The 13,662-nt window shown below is 44.4% G+C and overlaps 1 protein-coding gene across 1 annotated transcript in view; it reads left to right on the top strand.

The window, feature by feature from the left end:
• Positions 1–2,597: 2,597 nt before the first annotated feature.
• The window catches only part of LOC134568402 (inter-alpha-trypsin inhibitor heavy chain H3-like), a 196,051-nt gene continuing 184,986 nt past the window's right edge, over positions 2,598–13,662 (top strand). Inside the window, exon 1 of the mRNA XM_063426978.1 lies at positions 2,598–2,730. The gene's annotated coding sequence lies outside the window, so the exon portion shown is untranslated. The remainder of the gene's footprint in view (positions 2,731–13,662) is intronic.

Below are 13,662 nucleotides of genomic sequence, written 5' to 3'. Positions count from 1 at the left end.
GTAACGGTTTAGCAGAGATTAAAAAATATCAGTAATTTTAAAACTTTACATATGCAAGAAGAGCTATTTCCTCAAACTTTCTTATTTCATCTTTAATTCCTTATTTGCAGCTTTGAACAAAAAGCATTCTTAATAAATATATTAGCCAGAAACTGGAAGATATCTTCAGCACCTAAATGATCAGGAATAACCAATCAGATAGAATACCAGGGCAACATGGAAAAGGGGTTTTATTGAAATGCTGACAAGATCTCCATGCCCAAAGCTATATGGTCAAACTGGAACAAAATCTCTATGTCAAATACAATTATTTTTTCTTAAATACTGAATGCATATAAGTAAATCCACCCAATTAGAACACAAGAGGTTTTATAGAACTATGAGTAACCCATTTTCTGTTTAGGATATATGACCAAGCTGAATTTGAATTGTTAAAATTTATATTGCTTCCCTGGGTTGAGACTGAACATTATACTGGATGCATATCCCTCTCCCCATCAGGACTCTTCCCCACCCACCATACTTTATCATTTCATTAACTATTTTGATTCCATGTTCCCATGACCTATTTTGACTTACTAGTATGTTCAATGTAACGGATCCCCTATACTCCGACAGAGTATATTCGTTGGAGAGTCTCTCAGATCCCGAAATGAAGCAGTGATTATAACTCTGGTATACCCAAACATCAGCCAAGACTTGATGAAGGGATGAACTGGTTTTATTATGGCCTAGTGGCCTGTTTATATACACATAGAAATAAACGCCTCTGTGTTTGGGAGATAAGTGAGCTTGTGTGTCAAAGTGTGTGTATTTGTGTGTCAAGGTATGTATATTTATGTGTCAAAGTGTGTGTAATTATCTCCCAAACACCAAAGGTACAAAATATAACACATAACACCCCAAAAACACACAATATCAAGAGCCACCCCACAAGTATTATTTCCCCAGATAGCCTGGGTCTGAGCGCCCAAGTTGTCCAAATAACGCTCAGATCCATAAATTCTAGTTGAATCACCACCGGGGTAACGTTTTGACTGGCCGCACACGTGGTTCCATGCCGAAAACAGTTCCAGGGCATTTGGTGCTTTGGCTGGTCACCTTTCAGGAGTTCCCATATGAAAACAAACAAATGTTTTCCCTGGCTCGTAGGTAGCGAGTGTTCGCCTAGTTTGTGCGAACATTTCCACTGAACAGTGCTCTCCTGTCTGGTCGGGAATGGAAGCTGGCGTTGGTACAAAGTCACTGAAGTTTGCGCATTGGAGTATCCGTCTTTGAGTTCCAGACGCTTGACGACCTAGTGCCACTGCCTGCATTCAGGAGACAAGAGGGACGCACTTTCTAAATGTTTGCCTTATAGTACGTACATTGCAAAAAAAATAAAAAATGTTTGGATAAAGATAGGTTTTTAGGTAGAATAAATCAAAGAGGCCCAAAACAGATAAGAAAAGCCAAACTGAAACCAATGAAAGAAAAAAAATGATGATAAAGGTATTATTGGCCGTTAAGAAATAAGCACCGATTCCTTTAACAATATGGCACAATACCTATTTAAAGTTTAAAAAAAAATAGCAGACATCAGGAAAGGACAGAATTATGGGTCATCTGCATTGAAGTCAAAGCAGCTGATGAGTTTACCAAGGGAGGCAGTGTAGATCGAGAACACTAGGGGATCAAGGACTGAACCTTGGGGAACACTAACAGAAGAGATGGGTTGGGGAGAAGAGGCAGAGCCGGAGAAATAAACACTGAAAGAGCGCTGGGACAGGTAGAAGGAACACCAGGAGAGAGCAATATCTCGTAGACCAAGATTAAGGAGGATGATAAGAAGCTATTGATGATTAACAGTGTGAATGCTGGGATGTTTAACCTAAATAATGTTCATATTTGCAAGTATTCCCTAATTATTGCTGTTGCAGGCAGAGCGTTTATATACATAACACATCCAGACACATACACAACTTGAATGCATTAATGCGCTGCATTATTTAGCATTTTTTTTTTTGCAGAAAAAAATAGGTGTGCCTTTTTTCTCAATGAATTGTACCTTGGTGGAAAACCATTTTGCATACTGGCGCCATCTAGCGTACCAAATGGTTCATTGCATACAGTGTAACTGTGCAATAAATCATAATGGTAAGCAGTTTATTGCTCACTATATCAATAACCTTCCAATATAGTATAAGGCATTCAGCAAAAGGACATGTAAAACCGTATAACATATTTGTGATAATTGTACATTAGTAAGGATATACACAGTAAATTCACTAATGTAAGAATTCAAATTTCAACTTTAAAACCAATATAGCTGTCTTGAAAACTATTTTCTAAGCCACCTATGCTTTCAGTTCATATGTTTTTGCCTTAAACATGAAATTCACTTTTCAAATGTACTTTTAAATCTCACTTTAGTGAACAACTCTGTCAGAATATTGCCCGTGCCCCTTTGGAAGGGTGGTGCTAGAATTTCTCTGAAAACAATTTGTCCTTTATACTTTTGCTGAAATAGTTAACAGAACATAGTGCTAAATTTATCCAGGTCTGGGAATGAAGCCAATCATATATAAACTGCTAGTTTCAAAATGTTAAGTCAGAACGTCATAAGATCTCAGAGTCAAGGAAAAAATATTTGTTAATAATAGAAGTTTTGACTGCCTCTTTTAATTCTTAAATAGAACATATATTGCTTTTAAGTTGCCAGCCCGAACAGTCCAGAACACATCTAAGGAGGTGAGTTGGCAATGTGTATATATCACTGGGTGCTATGGCTATTTAGGGTGGCATGAATATTCAACATTAATGCTGTGTGTTTTGTTGATATTCAGATTAAAGCAAAGCAGATTTCTTTAGGGGTTTATACTACTTAGTGAATTACAATTCCTGTATGATATCCTGTGGAAAAAATGCTATTTATGAAGCAGGGTAAAGTCAGGGTAGTTGGTGTTAGGCAGGTATGCTCTACATGTGGTATATTCATCTATGCAGTATTTGACAGTAGGTGCTGGATACTCACTGTTAGTGAGTGGGTGATGTTGTACCTGAAAAATGGGTGCCAGGGTCCCACATTCTCAAATTTGCCAACTATGGGGACAAGACACTAGGACAACACAAAGAGCACTTCAGCTTTGCAGAGGCAGGCTACCGGATACTCTTTTTTAGTGATTCCACTTGATTTTTCAGAAAACTCACCCTTTAACAGGTGGACCTGTCCCTCTACTTACCCATCTCCTGGATGGGGACAGGTAACATTAACATTAGCAATTATGTGCTTAACAGCAAGTATTCAATGTTATATAGTGGATGCTGTGGATATTCAGTGTATATTATTTCATTATCATAATTATATATATTATAAAATTCCGCAGCTCTTTACGATTTCAGAAAGAGGTTTATTAAAGGTAAAGAAGGCAATCCAAAAATTGGATTTTGCCAAGGCATTTGGTACAGTTCCACACAATAGATTAGTGTTCAAACTCAAGGAAATCAGTCTAGATGAAAATGCTTGTTCTTGGGTAGAACATTGGCTTAAAAACAGTACAAAGAGTTGTCATTAATGGTAAATTTTCAAGCTGGATAGAGGTGGCAAGTGGTGTCCCTCAGGGGTCTGTTCTGGGACCCCTTCTATTTAACATTTTTATAAATGATCTTGAAGACAGCATTGAAAGTCATGTTTCAGTGTTTGCAGATGACACAAAACTTTGTAAAATAATACAATGTGAGCAAGATATTACTTTGCTGCAGAGGGATTCAGATAGACTGGGGGAACTGGGCACTCAAATGGCAGATGAAATTTAATGTTGAAAAATGCAAAGTTATGCACTTCGGCGTAAAGAATACACAAGCAACGTATACCCTTAATGGAAGTGAATTAGGGATAACAACACACGAAAAGGACTTGAGAATTGTTATAGACAACAAACTATGCTGCTGCTGCCCATGAGTAGTAGGAGTTTACGCTGGACTTAATTTTGTTCTTTTATAAAAAGGTTTAATACTGTCTAATAAATGTTTAAAACTAGCAACTGAGCAGCTATATTCACACTGTTTATGCAGCAGTAGTAACACCTCTCCTTGCTGTGACTTACACCACCTGCATGAAAATAAAAATGGTCTCACTTACAATCAGATACTTTAAAAGTATTAATCTCCTGCTCTCTAAATTGCTATCTAAACTTTAATCACACACAGTAGGCTCCTACAGTGTCTATCATGCTATTAACAGTGCCCCCTGCAATAAGACATTTTAAATTAAACAGAATTTGCAATAAAGAACGTATAAACATTAGATGACTATTTACAGGAAGTGCTTAGGTAGGCTGTGAAAGTCACATGCATGACTAGGGTGCATAAGCAAAATGGTTTGTCTCCTAAATGGCAGAGAATTTAATGGGGAGACTCCAGGGGCATGATCTATATACCAAAACCGATTCATTAAGCTAAAGTTGTTTTTGGGAACTACAGTGTCGCTTTAAGGGTACCAAATTAGGGGCTGTTGTATTTAGTAGATAGCTCCCTAATTTGGTATCCTTTAATTGACACTCCTTAAGGAGAAAAAGGCCCAAATGATTAAGCTTTCACCATGCAGTCTATACCCTGTTTTAGGGAGCAAGAATACCCAAAATACTTTATTTATAATCAGCAGTGTCTGTTTCCAGGGGTGATTACCAACACAACTGTATCAATTGACCCCATCTTGCTTTAGGAAGACTGTCCTGAGTCATAGTACTTACATCCCTGGTTTTTGGAAATTTAAGACCGTGCAAAAGCTAAGAAACATTTTATAGGGTTGTTTCCCATAATGACCTCAGCCGGCAATCCATTCATTCCTGGCCCCAATTGCCCCAATGAAGGTATATTGGTGGTGACTCAGTGTCAAGAAAGCTCTTATGTCCCTCAGTCCTCAAATTACTTGCCCATTTACCAGTATTAGTTGTTTGTAGCAGGCTCAGTTACCCTTTCTGGCTGCTTGCACATTGTTTACGGCATGTAAAGTGGTTTAATCCACATCTCCGGTAGGCGGTACCAGTCAGACTTCATACATAAATTTGTTTTTTTCTTTGTAATATGTGATAGCTGTGGTGTAGGTCCTTCCATGCGGTGGCTACTCTCCATTACTATCCCTCAGGTATTCCATGGCTTATGGTTGCTCAAATTAAATGATGCATACTTACTCCTAATGTGACCCACTGTTGACAGGTGTAACAGTGCATTCCTGCTCATGACCTGAGAGGATAGCAGACTTGGAGGGTTGATTGAGGGTATTTTTTAAACTACAGAACAATGCTGGACTGCCAGTAATTGAATGATTTTTTGAAGTGCAGGAGTAGGCAGGTCACGTCTCCTGGTAGCAGTGTATTCATCAGCCAATCTACCAGCATCTCATACTGTAAGAGAGTGGCGGTGTACAGTCTAGTATTTGACCTCTGTGGGGAATATACTGCAGCAGAAGCAATAGCATTCCCCATTTCACCGTGGACACTTGCCACCCTTGCCACCATTTAGAGGCAGCCAGATATAACTGATATGCCCATTACATGTATGTGTCACATTACTTGTCCACAAGTCTCTAAACTTTCAGACTCCAGGGCAGATGCATAACAAGAAACCATGGGGCCCGGTGCGAAAATTGCCCTGGGCACCATCCATACGTCTACCACCTCCAATACGTTGCCCCCCACACATGCAGACAAACAGATACACATGCAGACACACACATAGACACACACACATATACAGAGAGACACACAAGCACACACACACATACACACATACAAACAGACACACATACAGACAGACACACATACAAACACACATACACAGACACACTGGCATACACACACAAATACATACAGGCACAGACATAAACACATACAGACACAAACAGACATACAGACACACATACATACAAACACACATACATACACACATACATACATATAGACACATACATACAAACACAGACACACACATAAAGACACACAGATAGACATATAAACACACGTACACATACATACACACATACATACAAGCACAGATACATACATACACACATTCACACATACAGACACACAGATAGATATACACACACACACAAACACACAAAAGACAGACAGGCATATACACACACACATACAGAGAAACATTCATACAGACACACATACATAAACACACATACATACATACATACATACATACATACAAACAAACACAGACATATACAAAATGTTTTAGTCACCCTCCTGTTTCCTACCTTTTAGGTGCAGGAAGGTGACATTCCCTGGGGTCCAGTGGCTCAGCCCCCACTCTGACTCCCTCCTCTCCTTCCTCCTGCACAGTTCCAGGTGATTGCTAGGAGAAAGTGACCGGGTAGTCACTTCTTCCCAGCTCTGATGTCATCACAGGGTGAATGGTCGCGCTGTTAAAGTGCCACAGTGCTGACCGGGCCCCTTGGAAATTAATTTCCATTGGGTGGCCTTAAACATACAGCCCCATTGGTTCTACCGCGCAGGCTGGGGCCACAACACCTGAAGTAAGTGGATAGTTAATACATTGCTAAACACAAATACACACACCAGTCAAGCCCAGTGGTGTATCCTGGTTTTGTGCTGCCTTAGGCATGACAAAACTCAGAAGCCCCCCCCCCCTCTCCCCTCTACCCCACCTTCTAAATACACACACATTCACTGACAGACACGCATACACTAGCTAACAGACATACACACTCACTAACAGACACATACAGTCACTAGCAGAAACACACATTCACTAACAGACACGCATACACTCTCACTAACAGACACACACATAGTAACACACTCCCTAACAGACACACTCCCTGACATACACACACTCACACGCACACACTCACACACACTAACAGACACACACTCACACACACACACACACACACACACTAACAGACACACACACACTCACTAACAGACACACACACACTAACACACACTAACACACACACACTAACAGACACACACTCACTCACTCACCTTAACACACTCACTTTTTTTTTAATTCAACCCCCCCAGCCTCCTTACCTTTGGGAATGCTGGGGGTCCAGTGGCTTCTGGGCTGCTGGGCTGCTGGGCGGGCCGGCAGGCTGCGATGGCGAGGGAGCACTGATTACTGATCTCTCTGCCCAGCTCCCTCTTGCGCCGCAGAGTGATGCCGGGAGCCGGAATATAACATCATATTCCGTCTCCCGGGATCACTATGCGGCGCGCGAGGGAGCTGAGCAGAGAGCTCACTAATCAGTGCTCCCTCGCCAGCGCTGCCCGCCCAGATTTTTAGTTAGCCGCAAGGCTAACAAGACATTTACCCTGGGCATTTGGGGGCGGCTTTTTTTTGCCGCCCCCTGGGAAATGTCGCCCAAGGCAAATGCCTTGTTTGCCTCGCGGCTAATACGTCACTGGTCAAGCCATAAGACTTGCTTTTCCAACAGAAATCTCACTTTAAAGGGACACTATAGTCACCTGAACAACTTCAGCTTAATGAGGTTGTTTAGGTGAGTGCTACAGCTACCCGGAGCCTTTTTCTTGTAAGCACTGTATTTTCTGAGAAAATGCAGTGTTTACATTGGAAGCTTGGAACACCTCTTGTTGCAGTCAATCAGACGGCCACCAGAGGAACTTCCGAGTTCAGAGGCCCTAAAAAGGCCTCTCGTCCGATGCATTCTGGATGAATGCATCAGACGGGCTATCAGCACACAAAGCACTGTGAACGCGCTTTGTGTGCTGACAGCCTGTCAGCACTGCTGTGGGCGTGGCTTCAGCTGACAGCTGAAGCCCGAACCCACAGGGATGCTGTCTGGCCACAATAGTGGTTGAAGGGGGGGGGGACCTACTCTCCTCCCCCCCCCGGCCCCCACCCCTGAGCGGTGGGTGGGGGCCCTAAAAATAAGGGGGGCACCCCTGTGCGGCGGGTGGGGGCCCTAAAATTATCAATAAGGGGGGACCTATTGTCCCCCCCGGCCCCCACCCCTGTGCGGCGGGTGGGGGCCCTAAAATAATAAATAAGGGGGGGGGACATACTGCCCCCCCCCGGCCCCCACCCCTGTGTGGCGGGTGGGGGCCCTAAAATTATCAATAAGGGGGGACCTATTGTCCCCCCCGGCCCCCACCCCTGAGCGGCGGGTGGGGGCCCTAAAATTATCAATAAGGGGGGACCTATTGTCCCCCCCGGCCCCCACCCCTGTGCGGCGGGTGGGGGCCCTAAAATAATAAATAAGGGGGGGACATACTGCCCCCCCGGCCCCCACCCCTGTGCGGCGGGTGGGGGCCCTAAAATTATCAATAAGGGGGGACCTATTGTCCCGCCCGGCCCCCACCCCTGAGCGGCGGGTGGGGGCCCTAAAATTATCAATAAGGGGGGACCTATTGTCCCCCCCGGCCCCCTCCCCTGTGCGGCGGGTGGGGGCCCTAAAATAATGAATAAGGGGGGGGGACATACTGCCCCCCCCCGGCCCCTACCCCTGTGCGGCGGGTGGGGGCCCTAAAATTATCAATAAGGGGGGGACCTATTGTCCCCCCTGGCCCCCACCCCTGAGCGGTGGGTGGGGGGACCCTAGTTAACCCTCCCCCCCCAAAAAAAAACTTATCTCCCTACCTACCCCCCTCACCCTAAAAATAATGAGGGGGGACCCTTTAACTAAAAACCTGTAAAGAAAAAAAAATAAGATAAAAACAACTTACCTTTCATTGTTTTCTTTCTTCTAAAATCTTCTTTCTTCAGCCCCAAAAAAGGCCAAATAAAAAGCCATAATAACCGACGCAATAAAAAAAAAAAAAAAAAACCCGAGCGCAAAAAAAAAAAATCCATCTTCACCCATGGAGGGCTCCGCGCAGACTGAGCTCCGCAGGGCGGGGGAAGGCTTATAAAGCCTTGCCCCGCCCTGCAATTAGGCTAAGAACACTCTGATTGGTGGGTTTAAGCCAATCAGAGTGCTCTTTGTCATTTTACAAGCGTGGGAAAGTTCTTTGGAATTTTCCCATGCTTGTAAAATGACACAGAGCACTGTGATTGGATGGATTTCAAGCCATCCAATCACAGTGCTCTTTGTCCTTTTACAAGCGTGGGAAAGTTCTTTGGAATTTTCCCACGCTTGTAAAATGACACAGAGCAATGTGATTGGATGGCTTGAAATCCATCCAATCGCAGTGCTCTGTGTCATTTTACAAGCGTGGGAAAATTCCAAAGAACTTTCCCACGCTTGTAAAATTACAAAGAGCACTGTGATTGGATGGATTTCAAGCCATCCAATCACAGTGCTCTTTGTCATTTTACAAGCGTGGGAAAGTTCTTTGGAATTTTCCCACGCTTGTAAAATGACACAGAGCACTGTGATTGGATGGATTTCAAGCCATCCAATCACAGTGCTCTTTGTCATTTTACAAGCGTGGGAAAGTTCTTTGGAATTTTCCCACGCTTGTAAAATGACACAGAGCAATGTGATTGGATGGCTTGAAATCCATCCAATCACAGTGCTCTGTGTCATTTTACAAGCGTGGGAAAATTCCAAAGAACTTTCCCACGCTTGTAAAATGACAAAGAGCACTGTGATTGGATGGATTTCAAGCCATCCAATCACATTGCTCTTTGTCATTTTGCAAGCGTGGGAAAGTTCTTTGGAATTTTCCCACGCTTGTAAAATGACAAAGAGCACTCTGATTGGCTTAAACCCACCAATCAGAGTGTTCTTAGCCTAATTGCAGGGCGGGGCAAGGCTTTATAAGCCTACCCCCGCATTGCGGAGCTCAGTCTGCGCGGAGCCCTCCATGGGTGAAGATGGATTATTTTTTTTGCGCTCGGGTTTTTTTTTTTTTTTTTTATTGCGTCGGTTATTATGGATTTTTATTTGGCCTTTTTTGGGGCTGAAGAAAGAAGATTTTAGAAGAAAGAAAACATCGAATGGTAAGTTGTTTTTATCTTATTTTTTTTCTTTACAGGTTTTTAGTTAAAGGGTCCCCACTCATTATTTTTAGGGTGAGGGGGGTAGGTAGGGAGATATTATTTTTTTTTTGGGGGGGGGGAGAGGGTTAACTAGGGTCCCCACCCCCTTTGTATTTAGGGCCCCCACCCACCGCTCAGGGGTGGGGGCCGGGGGGGACAATAGGTCCCCCCCTATTGATAATTTTAGGGCCCCCACCCACCGCTCAGGGGTGGGGGCCGGGGGGGGCAGTAGGTCCCCCCCCTTATTGTGAATTTTAGGGCCCCCACCCGCCGCACAGGGGTGGGGGCCGGGGGGGGACAATAGGTCCCCCCCCTATTGATAATTTTAGGGCCCCCACCCACCGCTCAGGGGTGGGGGCCGGGGGGGGGCAGTAGGTCCCCCCCCTTATTGTGAATTTTAGGGCCCCCACCCGCCGCACATGGGTGGGGGCCGGGGGGGGACAGTAGGTCCCCCCCCTATTGTGAATTTTAGGACCCCCACCCACCGCTCAGGGGTGGGGGCCGGGGGGGGGCAGTAGCCCCCCCCCCTTATTGTGAATTTTAGGGCCCCCACCCGACGCACAGGGGTGGGGGCCGGGGGGGGACAGTAGGTCCCCTCCCTATTGTGAATTTTAGGGCCCCCACCCACCGCTCAGGGGTGGGGGCCGGGGGGGGACAGTAGGTCCCCCCCTTATTTTTTATTTTAGGGCCCCCACCTGCCGCACAGGGGTGGGGGCCGGGGGGGGTGGCAGTAGGTCCCCCCCTATTGTGAATTTTAGGGCCCCCACCCACCGCTCAGGGGTGGGGGCCGGGGGGGGACAGTAGGTCCCCCCCCCTTATTGATAATTTTAGGGCCCCCACCCACCGCTCAGGGGTGGGGGCCGGGGGGGGGACAGTAGGTCCCCCCTTATTGATATAGTTTTAGAAAGCGAGCTGAGCTGTCAGTCAGACAGCTCAGCTCGCGAACGCGCATTCCGCGCACATGCGCGGTAAAGCGCTCAGGTTCTTCATAGGGCGGCTGTCAATGCCGCTCTATGAAGAACGCGATTGGTGCAGCGCGAAGCCGCGCATGCGCACCACATCGCCCTGACGCTTCTCTCAGAGAAGCGTCCTATTGGGCCCCGCGATTTCGGCATTTTGACGAAAAAGGGGGCGCGGCCTGGCTGGGAGCTCGGCGCTGGAACGGAGGTAAGTTTTTAATATAAAAACACCTCGAATTTTTTTTAATTAAATGTAAGTTCATATAAAAGCAAGAAGGAAGGCTGGGGGACCTGTCTTTCTTGCTTTTATATGTAGACTATAGAGTCCCTTTAACAGTGCTCTCACTACTGCAAGGGTTTCCACATTTGATCTTGAGAAACACCTGAATAGGTTGAAATGTTGATCGTTCGCAGGTTTGCACCCTTGCGGAAACATTTTGTCTATACTTATAGGAAGAGTGCCAAACTTACTATTATTTGAATATATATATATATATATATATATATATATATATATATAAATATATATATATCTCCTGGCTAATCATGGCAGCATATACATCATGGGTTAGCTCCGCCCCTTATAGCTGGTAGGACAGAAAAAACACCAAAGGCTTTAACAGGAGGCTCCATTCCTAAGGTCCTCAGTCTTTTTTACTGTCCTACAGCCCTTAGGATGTGAGCATTTTGCTCCCTTTATTTATGGACAAATTTGGAATTTGATGTACATATTTTTCCTGTTTTCAACTTTCTTCAAGTTATTTCAAAAGGAGACAGTGGAAGGCCACGTCAACTCTAAATTCCTATGATGAGTAAGATGAATCTGGAACCTTCAAGGGAAATTCCAGTACATTCAGACCTAATACAAGGTCCCTTGACACACCAAGATCCTCAAGTTCTGGTGTTGATGCAGGAGTCTCTATATGTATAGGCATCCCTGAGACGATCATTGAGATCTTCTTGCAGTCCTATAAATACTTTAAAAATCTTGGCATGCATTTGTCTGTTGGTCTCAAGATTAGATGTTTGAATTACTCCTCAATCAGGCCTAGGAAGGCTCTGAGTTATAATACTCACTCTAGAGGAGCACATATCTGCACTTTCCACATTGATGGGTGCCCATTGAACATTGGAGCTCTTGGTGCTTTGCTTCTTGTAAGTGTCACGTCCTGTTCCTGTTGCGGATAATTTCTGGCCATGGCTTCTGGTATCCTGTACTCTTTTACAATTCTTGTTTAGTTTTTCTGGTTTTCTATTCTGTCTGGTTTTCTTTATGCTGGGTTTTCTGGGTTCAGTCCTTTATTCTGTTCTAGTCTCTTGGATTCCTTTAAATGTTTGTTTTATGTTGCCACACCGGTTCCTTTGCCATTAATCCTTTTGTTTCAGTCTGTTCCTGCAGGCAGTGATTTAATTCCCTCTGTCCTTTTCTTTGCAGGTAAGTACTGTGTGTGTTTTATTGTTTATTTAGTCATGCATATCTAGGCAGTTAGGACCCACCGTAATTGGAGTACTTTGGCACAGTGGTGGGCTGCATTCATCTTGGCCATTTATGTATGTCTAAATCTCCAATGTTTTACATATATAGTACTTAGTTATGTCTCCTCTTGTTTTGCCTTATATCTCTTGTCTTGTTTTATTTTGTATTCCCAGTCCATGTACATTCCTGCCCTGCATTTTCTGTTAATGTTTCCCTTATGTATTGTGTACATGTTCTGGGTTCTGCTTTTTATCCTTCTCCGGTTCTGGGTTCTTCTAGTTTTGTCTTGTTTTCTTGTTTGGTGCCTATTCTAGTCTTACCTTGTTTCTAGTAATGGATACAAATCAGCATAACATCTAGCTCCTGGCTTCCTTATAAGCTGCATCAGGGTTCTGGTAAGTGGCCGCACAAACGCTGGTGCTCAACACCAGGGGGCATGTGGTTACCCAGCACCAGACCCTAATTATCCACTTCCACGATGAAACTCCTATCATCTACATCAGGCACACAGGGGTCCCGGTCTTCGGATCGCCACCCATGACAGTGACGTAACACTGGTTTCACGGGATTTGACTAAACCATCATTCGTACCTCTAGCAGGTGGTAGCACAGAAAGTTTTATTGCTGATGGCTGGTACCTCAGCAAGGAAAATGTGTGGACTCCAGGCTTTGTCCTGTGAACCCCCATTCACTAATTTTCAACAGAATATGGTTGTCTTGCATTTAGCACCAGATATCCTGCCTAAGGTAAAAGCTTATGCTGCCCCTATGTGGAAGGAATGTCCTGAGTAATGATTTGCATTTAGGCCCAGTCTGGTTATGAGCAAACGGACATGGAGCATGAATTTAGGGGAGGTAGGAGTGTAACCATATAGCTCTAATAGTGGTTGATGCGGTTGTTTGTGACAGGTATCGAAGTATGCATCCAAAACTTTAACCGAACACCATTTGTTGTAGCTAGGGAAAAGGGGTATGTCAACAGTGCGTCCCCTTTGGCTGGTTTTGGAATGGTAAAGAGACATAATATAATGGTCTCTGGATTTGTAAATATCTGCTATTTTAAGGTAGTTTGTGGTGGCGATATTGCTCGAGGTAAATTCCCCTGGATGTAGGAATCCGTAAAAGGCCAGGTAGGTGGCTGTTTTAATTACCATGTTGGTTGTATGTTTGAATGGTGCAGTATCTAACAGGTCGTATAATGACTGGAAGAGTTTGTTGTGGATGGGTAATCTTTTAGGGGGTAGGTATGTTTGTGTCTGTTGG

This window comes from Pelobates fuscus, chromosome 7 (genome assembly GCF_036172605.1).
Source record: "Pelobates fuscus isolate aPelFus1 chromosome 7, aPelFus1.pri, whole genome shotgun sequence".
Taxonomy (NCBI): domain Eukaryota; kingdom Metazoa; phylum Chordata; class Amphibia; order Anura; family Pelobatidae; genus Pelobates; species Pelobates fuscus.
This window is presented reverse-complemented; position numbering and strand designations above follow the sequence as displayed.